This window comes from Erinaceus europaeus, chromosome 6 (assembly GCF_950295315.1).
Source record: "Erinaceus europaeus chromosome 6, mEriEur2.1, whole genome shotgun sequence".
In the NCBI taxonomy this organism is placed as follows: Eukaryota; Metazoa; Chordata; class Mammalia; order Eulipotyphla; family Erinaceidae; genus Erinaceus; species Erinaceus europaeus.
The window spans coordinates 6,247,981-6,263,697 of record NC_080167.1 but is presented as its reverse complement, the minus strand read 5'-3'; positions in this window follow the sequence as shown (position 1 = coordinate 6,263,697).

Genomic DNA, 15,717 nt, shown 5'->3' with positions numbered 1-15,717 from the left:
ATCATATACCTTTAATTAAAATGACAGGACAATAAAGACTGACTTCTAATTATTACTTTTGTTTTACAAACTTAGGTCAAGAGAGAAGGTAGAGTCTGACTTTAAAATTCACAAGACCTAGGTACAAATTAAGAGCCTTTAACTCCCTCAACTTCCAGTGTCATGGAGTCTCAGAGTTGGAGTCATGGCTTGGCATTAACCATGGTTTTCCTTTCTGCTTTCAGGAAAACATTTAATTTCCACCCTGGGCGTAGTCTGTCCCAGCTTCCTTGTGGGGCGCTGGTTCTGTCTGCCTTTTGTCTGCCTGCCGGTGGTGTCAGAGCCGGTAACTATCTGTTTACAGTTTCAGACAGAAGCCTTAATTGCCTTTTGAACCTCCCATTTTCCTCTAAGAGCACCCTGCTCGACTGTCTCAACTGTCTCACTTGTGTTCCCTTCTGCACAAAGAGAATTGTCTGTTTGGACTTTCTGTTTGTTTTTCCCCTTAAAGATCTGACCACCTGCAAACGCCTCCACATACTCTTGTGTGTAGGCAACATGAGAGGAAAGCGTGCAGGCAGCAAAATATCCACGTTGAACAGGGTTTACAGGACAAGTTGTCACAACCCAGAAGCTACTAGGCCAAACAGCGAAGCAGCTGGGGGGTAGCAGGAAGAAATTGCAATCAGGGTGAGACTAAGAGCTGAAATCTTACTTTGTTACCCACTTTCTGTGTGACCAGGGGCAAGTTACTTCAACTTGCAGAACCTCATCTTTCTCATCTATAAAATACAGACATGGGGCCGGGTGGTGGCACACCTGGTTGAGCGCACATGTTAACAATGCTTAAAGACCCAGGTTCGAGCCCCCGGCCCCCACCTGCAGGGGGAAAGCTTCACAAGTGGTGAAGCAGGGCTGCAGGTGTCTCTCTGTCTCTCTATTTTCTCTCTTCCTCCTCTGTGTATACGTGTGTGGGGGGTGGGCATTGCATATGCACAACTTCACAACCCTAGGCTGCTTTCTCATTCAGAGAGGGAGAGGGAAAAGGACGGGGGTGGGGGGGGGAGTGGAGAGACAGAAATCAGAGTATAGGAGCTCCCTTCAGTATCATAGCTTGAACCTGGGTGAGGCACCCACCCGACCGGGTGAGCTATCTCTCCAGTCCCTTGTTACTGTTTTCTCTTTGCAAATTTGCTTCAGTTCTTTATATTCCAGATAGGAGTGAAACCAGCCAGAAGTTGTCTTTCACCTCGTGACCTACTTCATGAGCGTCTTCACCTCCAGTTCTAGCCACTTAGTCCCGGCTTCATGATGTCATCTTTTTAATGGCTGAGTAGTAGTCACCAAGTATGTTCTACTGATGATTGATTCAGGCCACGTGCCAATGAACATTTCGGTTGAGTCCATCTTTTGGCTGTTGTCAACAGTGCTGCTGTAACTTCTGCATGTATTCTTTCAAATGAGCATTTTGTATCTGGATAAATGCCTGGAAGTGGTAGAGCATGCAGAGTTTTAATCGGAGTCCTCCTGGGCCAGCGCCCGTGGAAAGGAGGCAGGACTAAGTGGGGCGGCTTGAGTGCAGTCTCAGTGGAGGCCTCCGCACACCCCGCATGGGCCCTGAGGCTGAGGTGGGCCTGGGGAGGCTGAGTGTTCCTACCTGTGTTGACCAGCCCAAAGATGTGTGCTATGTCCACAGCTATGAGAAAGGGTTGTGACTGCTTGGCAGTTCCATGGTTCCCTTCAAGCCACAGATGCCACCAACACCTCCAGCACCTAGACAGAGGCATGTCTGGATCCAGAGGGGTCAGGGCAGTACACCACAGCGTCTACTACACAGACACACACGTCAGTCAGGGGGTTTGTTCTCTCTTCCTCCCATGTCTCAACTATGGAGACCCAAGGGCAGGGGAGATAGCATAGTGGTTATTCAGAGGCTTGTCTGAGGCACACAGTCCCTGGTCAGTGCCTCACACCATCATTAGACCAGAGCTGAGCAGTGCCCTGGAGAAAAAGAATCAAAACAAAACATGGCAAACAGTGAGCCAAGGAACAGGAGCCTCAGCTCTCTCTGACTTGGGCTGTTATCTGACAAAGCTGTTCACTCTCTGGCCTCTGTATTTCATGACGACTTGTTTAACCCTCAAGGTCCCATTGAGCACATCCTTGAAAAATAGTAAGTGGGGTTGAGCTCTGTGGCCCGGGAGGTGGCGCAGTGGATAAAACACTGGACTCAAGCATGAGGTCCTGAGTTCAGTCCCGGCAGCACATGGACCAGTGACGTCTGGCTCTTTCCCTTTCCCTTTCCTCCTATGTTTCTCATTGATAAATAAATAAAATCTTTTTTAAAAAATAGTACGTAGGGGAAAAATAATAATGTTGCTAATTTGATGAGTATTTGCTCAGCGGCCTGTGTACACTTTAAATGGATTAACTCATTCAGTGCTTAAGACAAGTCTGTGAGGGGGCCAGGCGGTGGCGCTGCGGGCTAAGCGCACATGGCGCAAAGCACAAGCACGGGCGTAAGGATCCCAGTTCGAGACCCCAGCTCCCCACCTGCAGGGCAGTCACTTCATAAGCAGTGAAGCAGGTCTGCAGGTGTCTAATCTTTCTCCCTATCTTCCCCATCTCTCTCGATTTCTCACTGTCCTATCCAACAAGAACAATTACAATAATAAGGGTAACAAAAATGGGAAAAAATGGCCTCCAGGAGCAATGGATTAGTAGTGTAGGCACTGAGCCCTGGCGATCACCCTGGAGGAAAAAAACAAGCCTGTGAAGTGGACATAATTCTGTTAGTCACACACGTTCCAGATGAAGAAACTAAGAAATGCTAGGTAATTTGTCTGATGTTACATTGTTGTATGTGCTGGGGCCAAAATTCTTTTTTAAAAAATATTTTATTTATTTATTAATGAGAATGACAGGAAAAGAGAGAAAGAACCAGACATCACACCGGTACATGTGCTTCCCGGGGTTGAACTTGGAACCCCATGCTTGAGAGTTCAGTGCTTTATTTATATTTATTTATTTATATTGTTGTTATTGATGTCGCTGTTGTTGGATAGGACAGAGAGAAATGGAGAGAGGAGGGGAAGACAGAGAAAGGGAGAGAAAGACACCTGCAGACCTGCTTCACTGCCTGTGAAACAACTCCCCTGCAGGTGGGGAGCCGGGGGCTCAAACCGGGATCCTTAAGCTGTTCCTTGGGCTTTGCGCCACCTGCGCTTAACCCACTGCGCTACCGCCCGCCCCACTCCCTATTTTTATTTATTTTGCCTTCAGGGTTATTGCCGGGCCTCAGTGCCTGCACCACGAATCCACTGCTCCTGGAGACCATTTTTTCCCCTTTTGTTGCCCTTGTTGTTTTATCATTGTTGTGGTTATTATTATTGTTGTTGTTGTTGGATAGGACAGAGAAATGGAGAGAGGAGGGGAAGACAGAGAGGGGGAGAGAAAGACACCTGCAGACCTGCTTCACAGCCTGTGAAGTGACTCCCCTGCAGATGGGGAGCTGGAGGCCCCAACTGGGATCCTTCCGCTGATCCTTGCACTTCGTGCCATGTGCGCTTAGCCCCCTGCTACCACCCAACTCCCAAGAGAGTTCAGTGCTTTATCAGTTGCGCCACCTTCCAGATCATGAGGGGGGGACAAAATTCTTTTTTTTTTTTTTACCAGAGCACTGCTCAGCTTTGGTTTATGGCGATGTGGGGGATTAAACCTGGGACTTGAGAGCCTCAGGCATGAAAGTCTCTTTGCATAACCATTATGCTATACCCCCACCCAGGGGGCCAGAATTCTAACTTGAAGAGTTCAGTTCTAGAATTCAGTCTCCATTAGCATGCTTCTGTTAGTAGTGACTAGTGTTAACAGGGATAAAGGGTGTCACTGGATGGATGGATGGATGGATGGATGGATGGATGGATGGATGGATGGAAGGATGAACGATTCACAAGTGAATGGATATGTGAATGCATGAAAGTGATGGATGGACAAACTGGATGGAGTGGATGGATGGATGGACAGATAGTTGGGTGGATGGATGAATGAAAACATGGCTGGATGATGTGTAGTGTTCTGGCCTTCATGCAATTTCCCATTCTACTAGTTGTCACCTCATCTTTGCCATCAGAGCTTGTAGGTCCACACAAGAAGTAGACTGTGGCCAACCTTTTGAAGACAGATATACGAAGGCAGAAATTTAAATGGGAAAGGGAGATGGAGGGCTGGGCGGTGGCACCCTAGTTGAGCACACGTTACAGTGCGCAAGGACCCAAGTTCGAGTCCCCAGACCTCAACTGCACGGGGAAAGCTTTGCGAGTGGTGAAGCAGAGGTGCAGGTGTCTCTCTCTTCTCTCTGTCTCCCCCTTCCCTCTTGATTTCTGATTGTCTCTATCCAATAAATAAATAAATAAATAAATAAAAATTTTTAAAGGGAGATGTGGAGAAAGAGAGACAGACCTGGGGGCCAGGTGGTGGTGCACCTGGTTGAGTGCACATGTTACAGTATGCCTGGACCTGGGTTTGAGCCCCCTGTCCGTCCCCTCCTACAGAGGGAAAACTTGGCGAGTGGTGAAGTAGTCCTGCACGTATCTCTCTGCCTCTCTCCCTTTCTGTCTCCCCCTTCCTTCTTGATTTCTGTCTGTCTCTCCCTAATAAATAAGTAACGGTAATAAAAAAATCTAAAAGACCAAGATGGAGACGAGGGGCTTGAACCTGGGCCGTTGTGCATGGGAATGCGTGTGCTCAATCCTGTATGCCGTCACCAGAAATTTACTTCCTGTAGCTCTGACCTTCAGCCGAGAGAGAATGGGACAGAGAACAGGACATCTCTGGAGGGCATGGTTTTGCCAGCTCTGACTTCTGTATCTCCGAGGCTGCAGAGGCCCCATGCAGCCACTGAAAATTGGAGGCTAGACACGCTGTGATTCTTCGAAGTGGAAACTCAGGCTTGTTCACTTAGTCCTTCAGTCTGGGAGGACCAGTCAGTTTCACCTTCTCCCTCTCTACTGCCTGTTTTCCCTACCCAGAACACTCTCCTCTAGACAATGTTCTTCTCTTCTCTCACCTCTTTCCTGTATGTCTTAATATTTCATCCTCCCAGTCACAGAATGGCCATGGCTGAACATGCACCAGGGCTGCCCGACTTCCTCCCTGTCTGGACATGTGGGTGCTTAACTGCTACTTCCTTTTTTTTTAATGACCAGCAGGCAGCACCCAGCCCTGGAGGGAAGACACACAGCTGGGACTGTGGTTCTGAAAGACTCTTAAGTCTTCTTGGAACCCAAAAGCCCCACAGAAAGACTTTCTAAGGCAAAGAATTTTGGAACTCTTACAGTCCCAACTCGCTGGATGAGTGCCCTGTGAGCAGACAAAAGAGGAGAGTGGGCAGAAGTCCAGCGATCTGGGCTAGGCTCTTTCTTGCTGCTTTGGCAACTCACACCCCTTTTCTGGACCTCAGTTTTTCTGTTTGTAAAATGAGGAGGGCCTGATCACAGTCTGAAAATGCATGCCAAGGGAGTGTGACTGCCTGGTTCAAATCTCAGTTGCATTACTTAGCAGGTGTGCGGCCTTGGGGAAGACACTTAATCTCCCCACATCTTGATTTCCTCATTCATAAAATAGGGTTGGTGGGACCAGCTGTCTCATGGTGTTCTTGTGCAAAGTCAGTGTGACAATGTGTATCGTATGCCAAGCTTAGTGTTGGGTACAAAGTGAACTAAGGGCTAGGAGATACAACCCAGAGCCTCATGCATGAGAGCTGGAGACTGTATGTAATACATGTGTGACAACATGTGACAAACAAGATAAGCCTTCTTAAAATAGTGATTCACACAGCGTAACTATGTAGCTTGCTTTTATTCCATGTCTAGATTTTGATACCTTTGTGGGTACTGTAGAATAAAACTACAAGACTCTCTTCTGTCGTGTCACATAGGGATGTAATTCATCCCCTTGATGATGACCATCAAGGCAGCTGCTGTCTTTGAATTAATTAGTGGCTAGTGGGTTCAGACCCAGGGCCTTGCACACGTAAGGTATGTACTCTACTGGTAAGCTCCATTTCCAGGCCTCTAGTTTCTGCTCATATCAGCTACATTACAGTGAACATACTTGTTTTACTGTTTACCTCTTCCCGTTCATGTGCGTATCTGTAGAGAAGAATTTTGTTTTAATTAAAAAAAAAAATTTATCTGAGGGAGTCAGGCGGTAGCACAGCAGGTTAAGCGCAGGTGGCACAAAGCACAAGGACCGGTGTAAGGATCCCAGTTCAAGCCCCTGGCTCCCCACCAGCAGGGGAGTCAATTCGCAGGTGGTGAAGCAGGCCTGCAGGTGTCTCTCTCTCTCTCTCTCTCTCCCCCTCTCTGTCTTCCCCTCCTCTCTCTATTTCTCTCTGTCCTATCCAACAGCAATGACAACAATAAGAACTACAACAATAAAACAACAAGGGCAACAAAAGTATAAATAAATAAATATTTAAAAAAATAAAAAATTTATCTGAGAGAAAGATACAGAGAGCGATACCAGAGCACTGCTTTTTTTCTTTATTATTATTGTTACTATTTTATTTTTTTAAATTTATTTTCCCTGGGGGTCGGGCGGTGGTGCAGTGGGTTAAGCGCATGTGGCACAAAGCGCAGGGACCGGCGTAAGGATCCCGGTTCGAGCCCCCGGCTCCCCACCTGCAGGGGAGTCGCTTCACAGGCGGTGAAGCAGGTCTGCAGGTGTCTGTCTTTCTCTCCCCTTCTCTGTCTTCCCCTCCTCTCTCCATTTCTCTCTGTCCTATCCAACAACGAATTGCGTCAACAAGGGCAATAATAATAACCACAACGAAGCTACAACAAGGGCAACAAAAGGGGGGGAAAATGGCCTCCAGGAGTGGTGGATTCATGGTGCAGGCACCGAGCCCAGCAATAACCCTGGAGGAGGAAAAAAAAATTATTTTCCCTTTTGTTGCCCTTGTTTTATTGTTGTTATAGTTATTATTGTTGTTGATGTTATCATTTTGGATAGGACAGAGAGAAATGGAGAGAGGAGGGGAAGACAGAGAGAGGGAGAGAAAGATAGACACCTGCAGACCTGCTTCACCACCTGTGAAGCGACTTCCCTGCAGGTGGGGAGCCGGGGGGCTCAAACCAGGATCCTTACGCCAGTCCTTGTGCTTCAGGCCATGTGTGCTTACTTAACCCACTGCGCTACAGCCCCACCCCCACGAGAGCACTTTTAACCAGAGCACTACTCAGCTCTGGCTTATGGTGGTGCGTGTATGTTGGAGGTGGGGGGACCTCAGGCTTGTGAGTCTTTTTGCATAACCATTATGCTGTCTCCCTCACCAGAAAATAATTTTAAATGTGTAGTTTCTAGGGCCCAAGGGTTACTATATTTTTAATTTCAAGCTATTACTCTGTGTGTGTGTGTGTGTGTGTGTGTGTGTGTGTGTGTAGACAGACAGAGATAAATATATACATATATTGTCACCTTATGTTAAACACAGAAAAAGACCAAGTGGCAGAAAAACATAAGATGTTAAGTTGTGACCAAAGTGCTTGTGCTGTATAAGTAGGCAAAAGAAGAAGAGAAAAAAGTGGTCAGCTTTTCTGTGATACTCTTAAGCTCCTTTCACTTCTAGGCTCACCTAGAATTCTGGGGATTCTGAATGGCTTCTTTAGGGGAGAGAAAATATTCCCACCTAACTTTAAGATACTGGGATCCTCTATTTGGCAGAATGTAAAGAGGACTGTTTCTGGAAGATAAACATACAGTTTATAAGATTTGGTACATCATGGTGGCACAGTGGTAAAGCTTTGGACTCTCAAGCATGAGGTCCTGAGTTCGATCCCCGGCAGCACATGTGCCAGAGTGATGTCTGGTTCTTTCTCTCTCCTATCTTTCTCATAAATAAATAAAATCTTTAAAAAAAAAAAAAAAAAGGGATTTGGTACATCAGGAGGTCAGGCAGTAGCACAGTGTGTTAAGTGCAAAGCACAAGGACTGCATAAGGATTCCAGTTCGAGCCCCCGGCTCCCCAACTGCAGGGAAGTCACTTCACAGGCAGTGAAGCAGGTCTGCAGGTGTCCTTCTCTCTCCCTCTTTCTTTCCCTCCTCTCTCCATTTCTCTCTATCCTATCCAACGACAACAACAATGATAAACAACAAGGGCAACAAAAGGGGAAAAATAGCCTCTAGGAGCAGTGGATTCGTAGTACATGCACCGAGCCCCAGTGATAACCCTGGAAGAAAAAAAAAAAATTGGTACATCAATTTTTTTTATTTTTATTTTTAAATATTTATTTATTTCCTTTTGTTACCCTTGTGTTATTGTTGTAGTTATTATTGTTGTTGTTATTGATGTTGTCATTGTTGGATAGGACAGAGAAATGGAGGGAGGAGGGGAAGACAGAGAGGGGGAGAGAAAGATAGACACCTGCAGACCTGCTTCACCACCTGTGAAGCGACTCCCCTGCAGGTGGGGATCTGGGGGCTTGAACCAGGATCCTTAAGCCGGTCCTTGCACTTTGTGCCATGTGCACTTAACCTGCTGTGCTACTGCCCAACACCCCATCAATTTCTTTTAATAGCTGCCCTGGGGGTGTGAGTGGTGGTACACCTGGTTAAGGACACACATTACAGTGTATAAGGACCCAGGTTCAAATCCCTGGTCCCCACTTGGAGGAGGAGAGCTTCATGAGTGGTGAAGCAGGGCTGCAGGTGTCTCGCTTGTCTCTCTCCCTCTTTCTTCTTAAATGTTTTTATTTATTTATTATTGGATAGAGGCAGAGAGAAATTGATAGGGGCAGGGGAGATAGAAAGGAAGAGAGACACCTGCAGCCCTGCTTCACTACTTGTGAAGCTTCCCCTCTGCAGCTAGGGACTGAAGGGTTGAACCCAGGTCCTTGCGCACTGTAAGGGTGCACCTTACCAGGTGTGCCACTGCCCGGCCCCTATCTCTCTCCCTCTCTATCTCCCCCTTCCTTCTCAATTTCTGGCTGTATTTATCCAATAAATAAATAAAGATAATAAAAATATTAAAACAAAACCTGCTCTGAAGTTGGAGCAAAGAGATATGCTCTCTGGTATGGAGTCCACGCCTTATTGTGACTAGTACTGTCCAGGGAGACACTCCCTCCATATAGTCGGGCCATCAAGCACTGGCTTTACACATGCATTTACTAAGTAGAAAGGTAAAACCCCAATATTAAAGAAAGGGCAACAAAAGGGAATAAATAAATATTTTAAAAAAGGTAAAACCCCAAAGACCTAGGAGTGGTGTCTCTAGGTCCTAGACACAAGAGGGTTCCTTTTATTTAAAGATGTGTCCATTTCTAATGTAGGGGTTACAATAAAAGTGATTACGTTATATTTCTGTGTATTTGGTTGGTCAACAAGATCAAATAAAAATGAAACCTTCCAGGGGTCGGGCGGTAGCGCAGAGGGTTAAGGCACGAAGCACAAGGACCGGCGTAAGGATCCCAGTTCCAGCCCCCGGCTCCCCACCTGCAGGGGAGTCGCTTCACAGGCGGTGAAGCAGGTCTGCAGGTGTCTGTCTTTCTCTCCCCTCTCTGTCTTCCCCTTCTCTCTCCATTTCTCTCTGTCTTACCCAACGACGACATCAATAACAATAAAACAACAAGGGCACCAAAAGGAAAAATAAATAAGAAAAAATATATTAAAAAAGAAACTTCCTTAGATTAAAGAGAGAGAGAGACTTGACAGTGGGCAAGAGCAGGGTTTGCCTGCCTGAGACCCCAGATTCCATTGACAGAGCTGAGTGGTACTCCAGTCTCTCTTTTTCTCATTAAATAAATAAAACCTTAACAATAAAATAAAGGGGGCCGGGCAGTAGCACAGCGGGTTAAGCGCACATGGCACGAAGCATAAGGACCGACGTAAGGATCCAGGTTTGAACCTCCAGTCCCCCACCTGCAGAGGGGTCGCTTCACAAGCGGTGAAGCAGGCCTGCAGGTATCTGTCTTTCTCTCCTCGTCTTCCCCTCCTCTCTCGATTTCTCTGTCCTATCCAACAACAACAGCAATAACAACAATAATACGTGCAAAAAATGGAGGGAAAATGGTCTCCAGGAGCAGTGGATTTGTAGTGCAGGCACCGAGCCCCAGCAATAACCCTGGAGGCAAAATAAAATAAACAAAATCTTTGCACAGAAAATAGAAATAGGGACTAGGTAGTAGTGCACCCAGTTGAGCACTACTCATGAACCCATTACCACATGAACCCAGGTTCAAGCCCCCAGTCCCCATCTGTAGAGGGTAAGTTCACAAGCGGTGAAGTAGTGCTACAGGTGTCTTTCTTTATCTCCCATTCTCCTCGAAATTTCTGTTTTAACAAATTAAATGAATAAATATTTTTTAATTTATTCCCTTTTGTTGCCCTTGTTTTATTGTTGTAGTTATTATTGTTGTCGTTGTTGTTGATAGGACAGAGAGAAATGGAGAGAGGAGGGGAAAGACAGAGAGGGGGAGAGAAAGACAGACACCTGCAGACCTGCTTCACAGCCTGTGAAGCGACTCCCCTGCAGGTGGGCAGCCCGGGGGCTCGAACCGGGGTCCTTACGTGGGTCCCTGCGCTTTGCGCCACCTGCGCTTAAGCCGCTGCGCTACCGCCCGACTCCCCCGCGAATAAATATTTTTTAAAAATGGAAAGAAGGAAGCGGCATGGGGAGGCGGGGTAGTGAATAAGCCCCTAAACTAATCCTCAGACAAGAGGTCCCGAGTTTGAGCCCTGGCACCACATATATATCAGAGCGGTGCTGTGGTTCTCTCTCCCTCTCTCTCTTTAATAAATGAATCACTAGTGCTGGTGCAATAGCTCACTTGGGCAGAATGCTGCTTTGCCTGTGTGGGAGCCTGGCCCCCACCACACTGAAGGAAGCTTTGATCCTGTGGTCTCTCAAACTCTCTCTCTCTATGCCTTTGACTCTTATCTAAAATAAATAAATACAGACAAATACTTAAAAAATACAAATGCATCCCCCAAAGGTCATATTTAAAAGCTACTTCCTCTCCAGGAATCAAACCTCGGCCCTAAGGCACACCAGCCCTGTGCTCCAGCTGGCTAAGACTTCTCCTGGACCCCCGAAGTGACTCCGTTTGGGTGGGATCATGGTGGTTTTGGTTCTTTATTTCCCCAGTTTTGCACTATGAATTTATTTTCTAATCAGAAGACAGTATCACAGTATTTATTTTGAAAAGTATGTACTGCTTGGGGGCGGGGCTGTAGCACACCTGGCCTGAAGCTCAAGGACCTGCTAAGGATCAAGGATCCTGTTCTGAGCCCCCGGCTCCCCACCTGCAGGGGAGTCACCTCACAGGCAGTGAAGCAGGTCTGCAGGTGTCTTTCTTTCTTTCTTTCAACAATGTTTATTTCTAAGATCTCAGGTGGACATGAGGTTTATTTTTTTTTAATATTTATTTAATTTCTAATTTATTTTCCCTTTTGTTGCCCTTGTTTAACATTGTTGTGGTTATTGATATCATCGTTGTTAGATAGGACAGAGAGAAATGGTGAGAAGAGGGGAAGACAGAGAGGGGGAGAGAAAGACAGACACCTGCAGACCAGCTTCACCGCCTGTGAGGGGACTCTCCTGCAGGGGGGCTCGAACTGGGATCCTTATGCCGGTTTTTGTGCTTTGCAACACGTGTGCTTAACCCGCTGCGCCACCACCCGACTCCCAGGTGTTTTTCTCTCCTCCTCTCTGTCTTCCCCTCCTCTCTCCATTTCTTTCTGTCCTATCCAATAATTATAACAACAACAAGGGCAACAAAAATGGGGAAAACGGCCTCCAGGAGCAGTGTATTTAGTGCAGGCGCTGAGCCCCAGTGATAACTCTGGAGGCAAAAAAGGAAAAAAGTATGTATTACCAAAGGTCATACCTCATCATTGCAAAAAGACAAAAAAGAACAAAAATATGTTAAAACAGCAGATTAATGATGTCTCTCTCCCCACCTCCAAACTCAGCGCTCCAGGCTTGGGAAGAATACTCTCCTACTTTTTTTCCCTGAGCCTGCTATTTTGACAGGGAAAAAGAAAAAAAAAAAAAGCGTAAATTTAAAAACTCTGTTATCTATTCATTTGTTATGTATTCATTTGTCTTTCACCAGAGCATCCCTCCCGACCCGCACCCAAAGTGGGTCCGTTCTCTGGAGGCCCCTGCGCCCCCCGCCTCTGCCCAAGCTCCCCAGAATCCCAGGCCCGGCCTTGGCAGCCCCCTCCCATCCCAGCCGCCAGGGAGAGCAGAGCCCAGGGCCAGGCCGGGAGCGGGGCTTCAGGGAGGCCTCCCTCCCCCGTGGGTGGGGTCTGCGCGGCTCCGCCCGCTGCCTTTCTCCAGGAGTAATTAAGAGTGAAACCCTCCTCCCATGACCCGGGTGCTCCCGCCCAGGCTGATTTACACATGAAAGGTCCACCGAGGGCCTGGGCTTTCTCCTTTTCACATCCACAAAGAGGCGCGGCCTATAAATAAAACCTCTCTGAGAGAAACAAGGGGGGGGGGGAGAGAAAGAAAGAAACTGAGGTTCAGGAAGGGGAACCTCATTCAGGGTCCCTCAGGGAGTTAGTTACACGGGGAAAGCCTGGGCTCTGGAAGTGGGAAGAGCATTAAACTGGAAATGATCTAGTCTCCATCACTGTAATGGTTACACAGCGGTCAAAACTCACAGGACTACAAGGGGAAAACAAAAACACGGGACTACTAGAAAAAATTTTTTTTTTAATTTATGCGTTTATTTGATAGAGGCAGCCAGAAATTGAGAGGGAAGGAGAGAACGCGAGCTGCAGCACTACTTAGCGGTTTCTGCAGCTTTCGCTCTACAGGTGGGAACCAGGGGCTTGAACCCAGGTCCTTGTGCACTGTAACATGTGCTCTCTACCAGGTACACCACCACCTGGCCCTGGGAGAAAATTTTTAAAAATATTTATTTATTTACTTATCCCCTTTTGTTGCCCTTGTTTTATTGTAGTTATTATAGTTGTCGTCGTTGTTGGATAGGACAGAGAGAAATGGAGAGAGGAGGGGAAGACAGAGAAGGGGAGAGAAAGACACCTGCAGACCTGCTTCACCGATTGTGAAGTGACTCCCCTGCAGGTGGGGAACCAGGGGCTCGAACTAGGATCCTTCCGCCGGTCCTTGAGCTTTGTACCACCTGCACTTAACCCACTGCGCTACCGCCCGACTCCCGGAGAATTTTTTTATAAAGCAAAATTGAGGTTGAATTTTTTTTAAGAGAGAGAACTTTATACAAAGCATATTACAATGGCCCTGTCTTTGATAAGGTAAAATAACGAGAGCAGAGAGATAGCAGCTCCCTAGGTAAATACGCGCTTGCTTTGCCAGGCACGTGGCCCAGAGTAGATCCCTTCACCACATGGGAGATGTCAGGCCAGTGGGCTAAGCTCCTGTGCCTGGCGTCTCTCCCACCCTCCTCCCTCTCTCTTTTTGAATGAAAAAGCAGCACAGGAGCATTGAAATCACACATATATACAAGGCTCTACAACAAGTAAAAGGCATGAATTAAGTGAGCAAAAAGGTACAGCGCACAGGAAAGGAAAAGCAGAGACGCCAGTGGGATAAAGTCCCCTGAATGCTCGAGGTCTCGGCGCCATCTCTAGCAGTACTGCCCCGTTTACTTCTGGACCCCTAGCCTCAGGCCCTGTGCTGGGAAAAGTCGCTTGTTTCCGTGAGTGAAGGGGCTAAATAGTCCTGGATCCATCATTCCATCTAAAACAGAGGAAATTGAGACACTGGGGTTGGGGGGGCAGGTCCTCCCAGTCAGTTCAGAAGTCACCTCTTCTGAGAAGCCTTCCTGGATACCCCTTCCACTCTCAGACTGACTTCTGGGCTCTCAAAGAATCAGGCGTATTCCCATTCCTGCCCTCATCGTGTCGTATAGCATTTCTCTGGTTTTCTGTGTCCTCGTGTGGGTATTCAGTTTTCTGTGGGAGGGTCCGGGTCTGTTTTGCTTATGGTGCTTATCCCAGTGCCTGGTACAGAGCAGGTGGAATGTCTGATGAATCAATGAATCAACACATGTCTTAGTTCTGGCCTGAGGTCTATAATTGAATCACGATGGTGTGGGCAGGAGCTGGCGAGGGCTCGAAGCAGCAGGAATGAATGAGCCAGAAGATAGAACCAGGAAACCCCTGCGCAGCAGAGAGGAGTTGAAAGGCCTGACTTCTAGAGAACAATCCTGCTGTGACCCCTGCAGGAGATCCAAGCCTCCTGTTTCACAGGGGAGGGGCGGCAGGAGAACAGCCTGGCTCCCAGCAGATGGCCGGGGTGGGAGGGCAGGCACAGGGAGTCTGCAATCTGCCCGCATCTGTTGGAGTCTGGGGGGTGGGGTGGGGTGGACCCAGGGGGCATAGGACTGTGGCCATTTCCCAGCTCTAATGCTTGTAGGTTGTGGGTCAGCCCCAGCCCTCAGTCTCCACATCCGTGAACTGGGGCGGGGGGTGGGGGGCTTACTCAGGATGTTTATCCGGAGGTTGAAATGCTTACTCTGTGGGCTTCTCACGGTATATATATATATATATATATATATATATATATATATATATATATATAATTTTATTATTAGAGACAGAGAAATTGAGAGGGGAAGGGGAGATAGGGAGAGAGACAGAGAGACACCTGCAGCCCTGCTTCACCGCTCGTGAAGCTTACCCCCTGAAGGTAGGGACCAGGGACTTGAACCTCGGTCCTTACGCACTGCAATGTGTGCACTTCACCAGGTGTGCCACCGCCTGGCCCCAGGTTATATTTTAAGCCCCCCAACCCAGACTCTCCCAAATGTTTCTCACCCTCATTAGAACTGTGGGTTCCTAATGATATTACTATTAAATGCATTTTTAAAAATATTTATTTTCCCTTTTGTTGCCCTTGGTTTTTATTGTTGTTGTTATTGATGTCGTCGTTGTTGGATAGGACAGAGAGAAACGGAGAGAGGAGGGGGAGACAGAGAAGGGGAGAGAAAGACAGACACCTGCAGACCTGCTTCACCACCTGTGAAGCGACTCCCCTGCAGGTGGGGAGCTGGGGGCTCAAACCAGGATCCTTAAGCCAATCCTTGTGCTTCGCGCCTCCACGTGCGCTTAACCCGCTGCACTGCCGCCCTTCTCTCTGAAATGCATTTTTAAATATTTAGTTATGTGGAGGTGGCACAATGGATAAAACATCGGACTTTGAAGCATGAGGTCCTGATTTCAGTCCCTGGCAGCACATGTGCCAGAGTGATGTCTATGAATATGAATAAATCAATAATTCTTTTTTTGAAGATTTATTTATTATGGCTGAGGAGGTAGCTCAGTTCGTAGAAACACAATACTTGGAAGCCTGCAGCTCCTGGTTCAGACACCACTTATACTGGAGTAGTGTTCTGATTCCTCTCCTGTGAAACTCCTTCTCACTGTACTTCATATAAGACAGAGAGAGAGAGAGAGGCAGAGGGAGAGGGAGAGGGAGAGGGAGAGAGAGAGGATATCAGAGCTTCACTCTAGTACTTGCAATGCTAGGGATTGAATTTGGAACCTCATGCTTGAGAATTTCACGCCATATTCACTGTGCCATCTCTCAGGCCACAACTACTATATTATTATTTTTTCTGTTTGTCTGCTCCTGGCAGACATTTTTCCCCCCTTTTGTAATTTCAGACAGAGAGGAGAGAGAAACGAAGAGATGTTATAGCCCCACTCCAGCAATCACGGGACCCCCCTGTTGCCGTGTCTGCTGCTTCC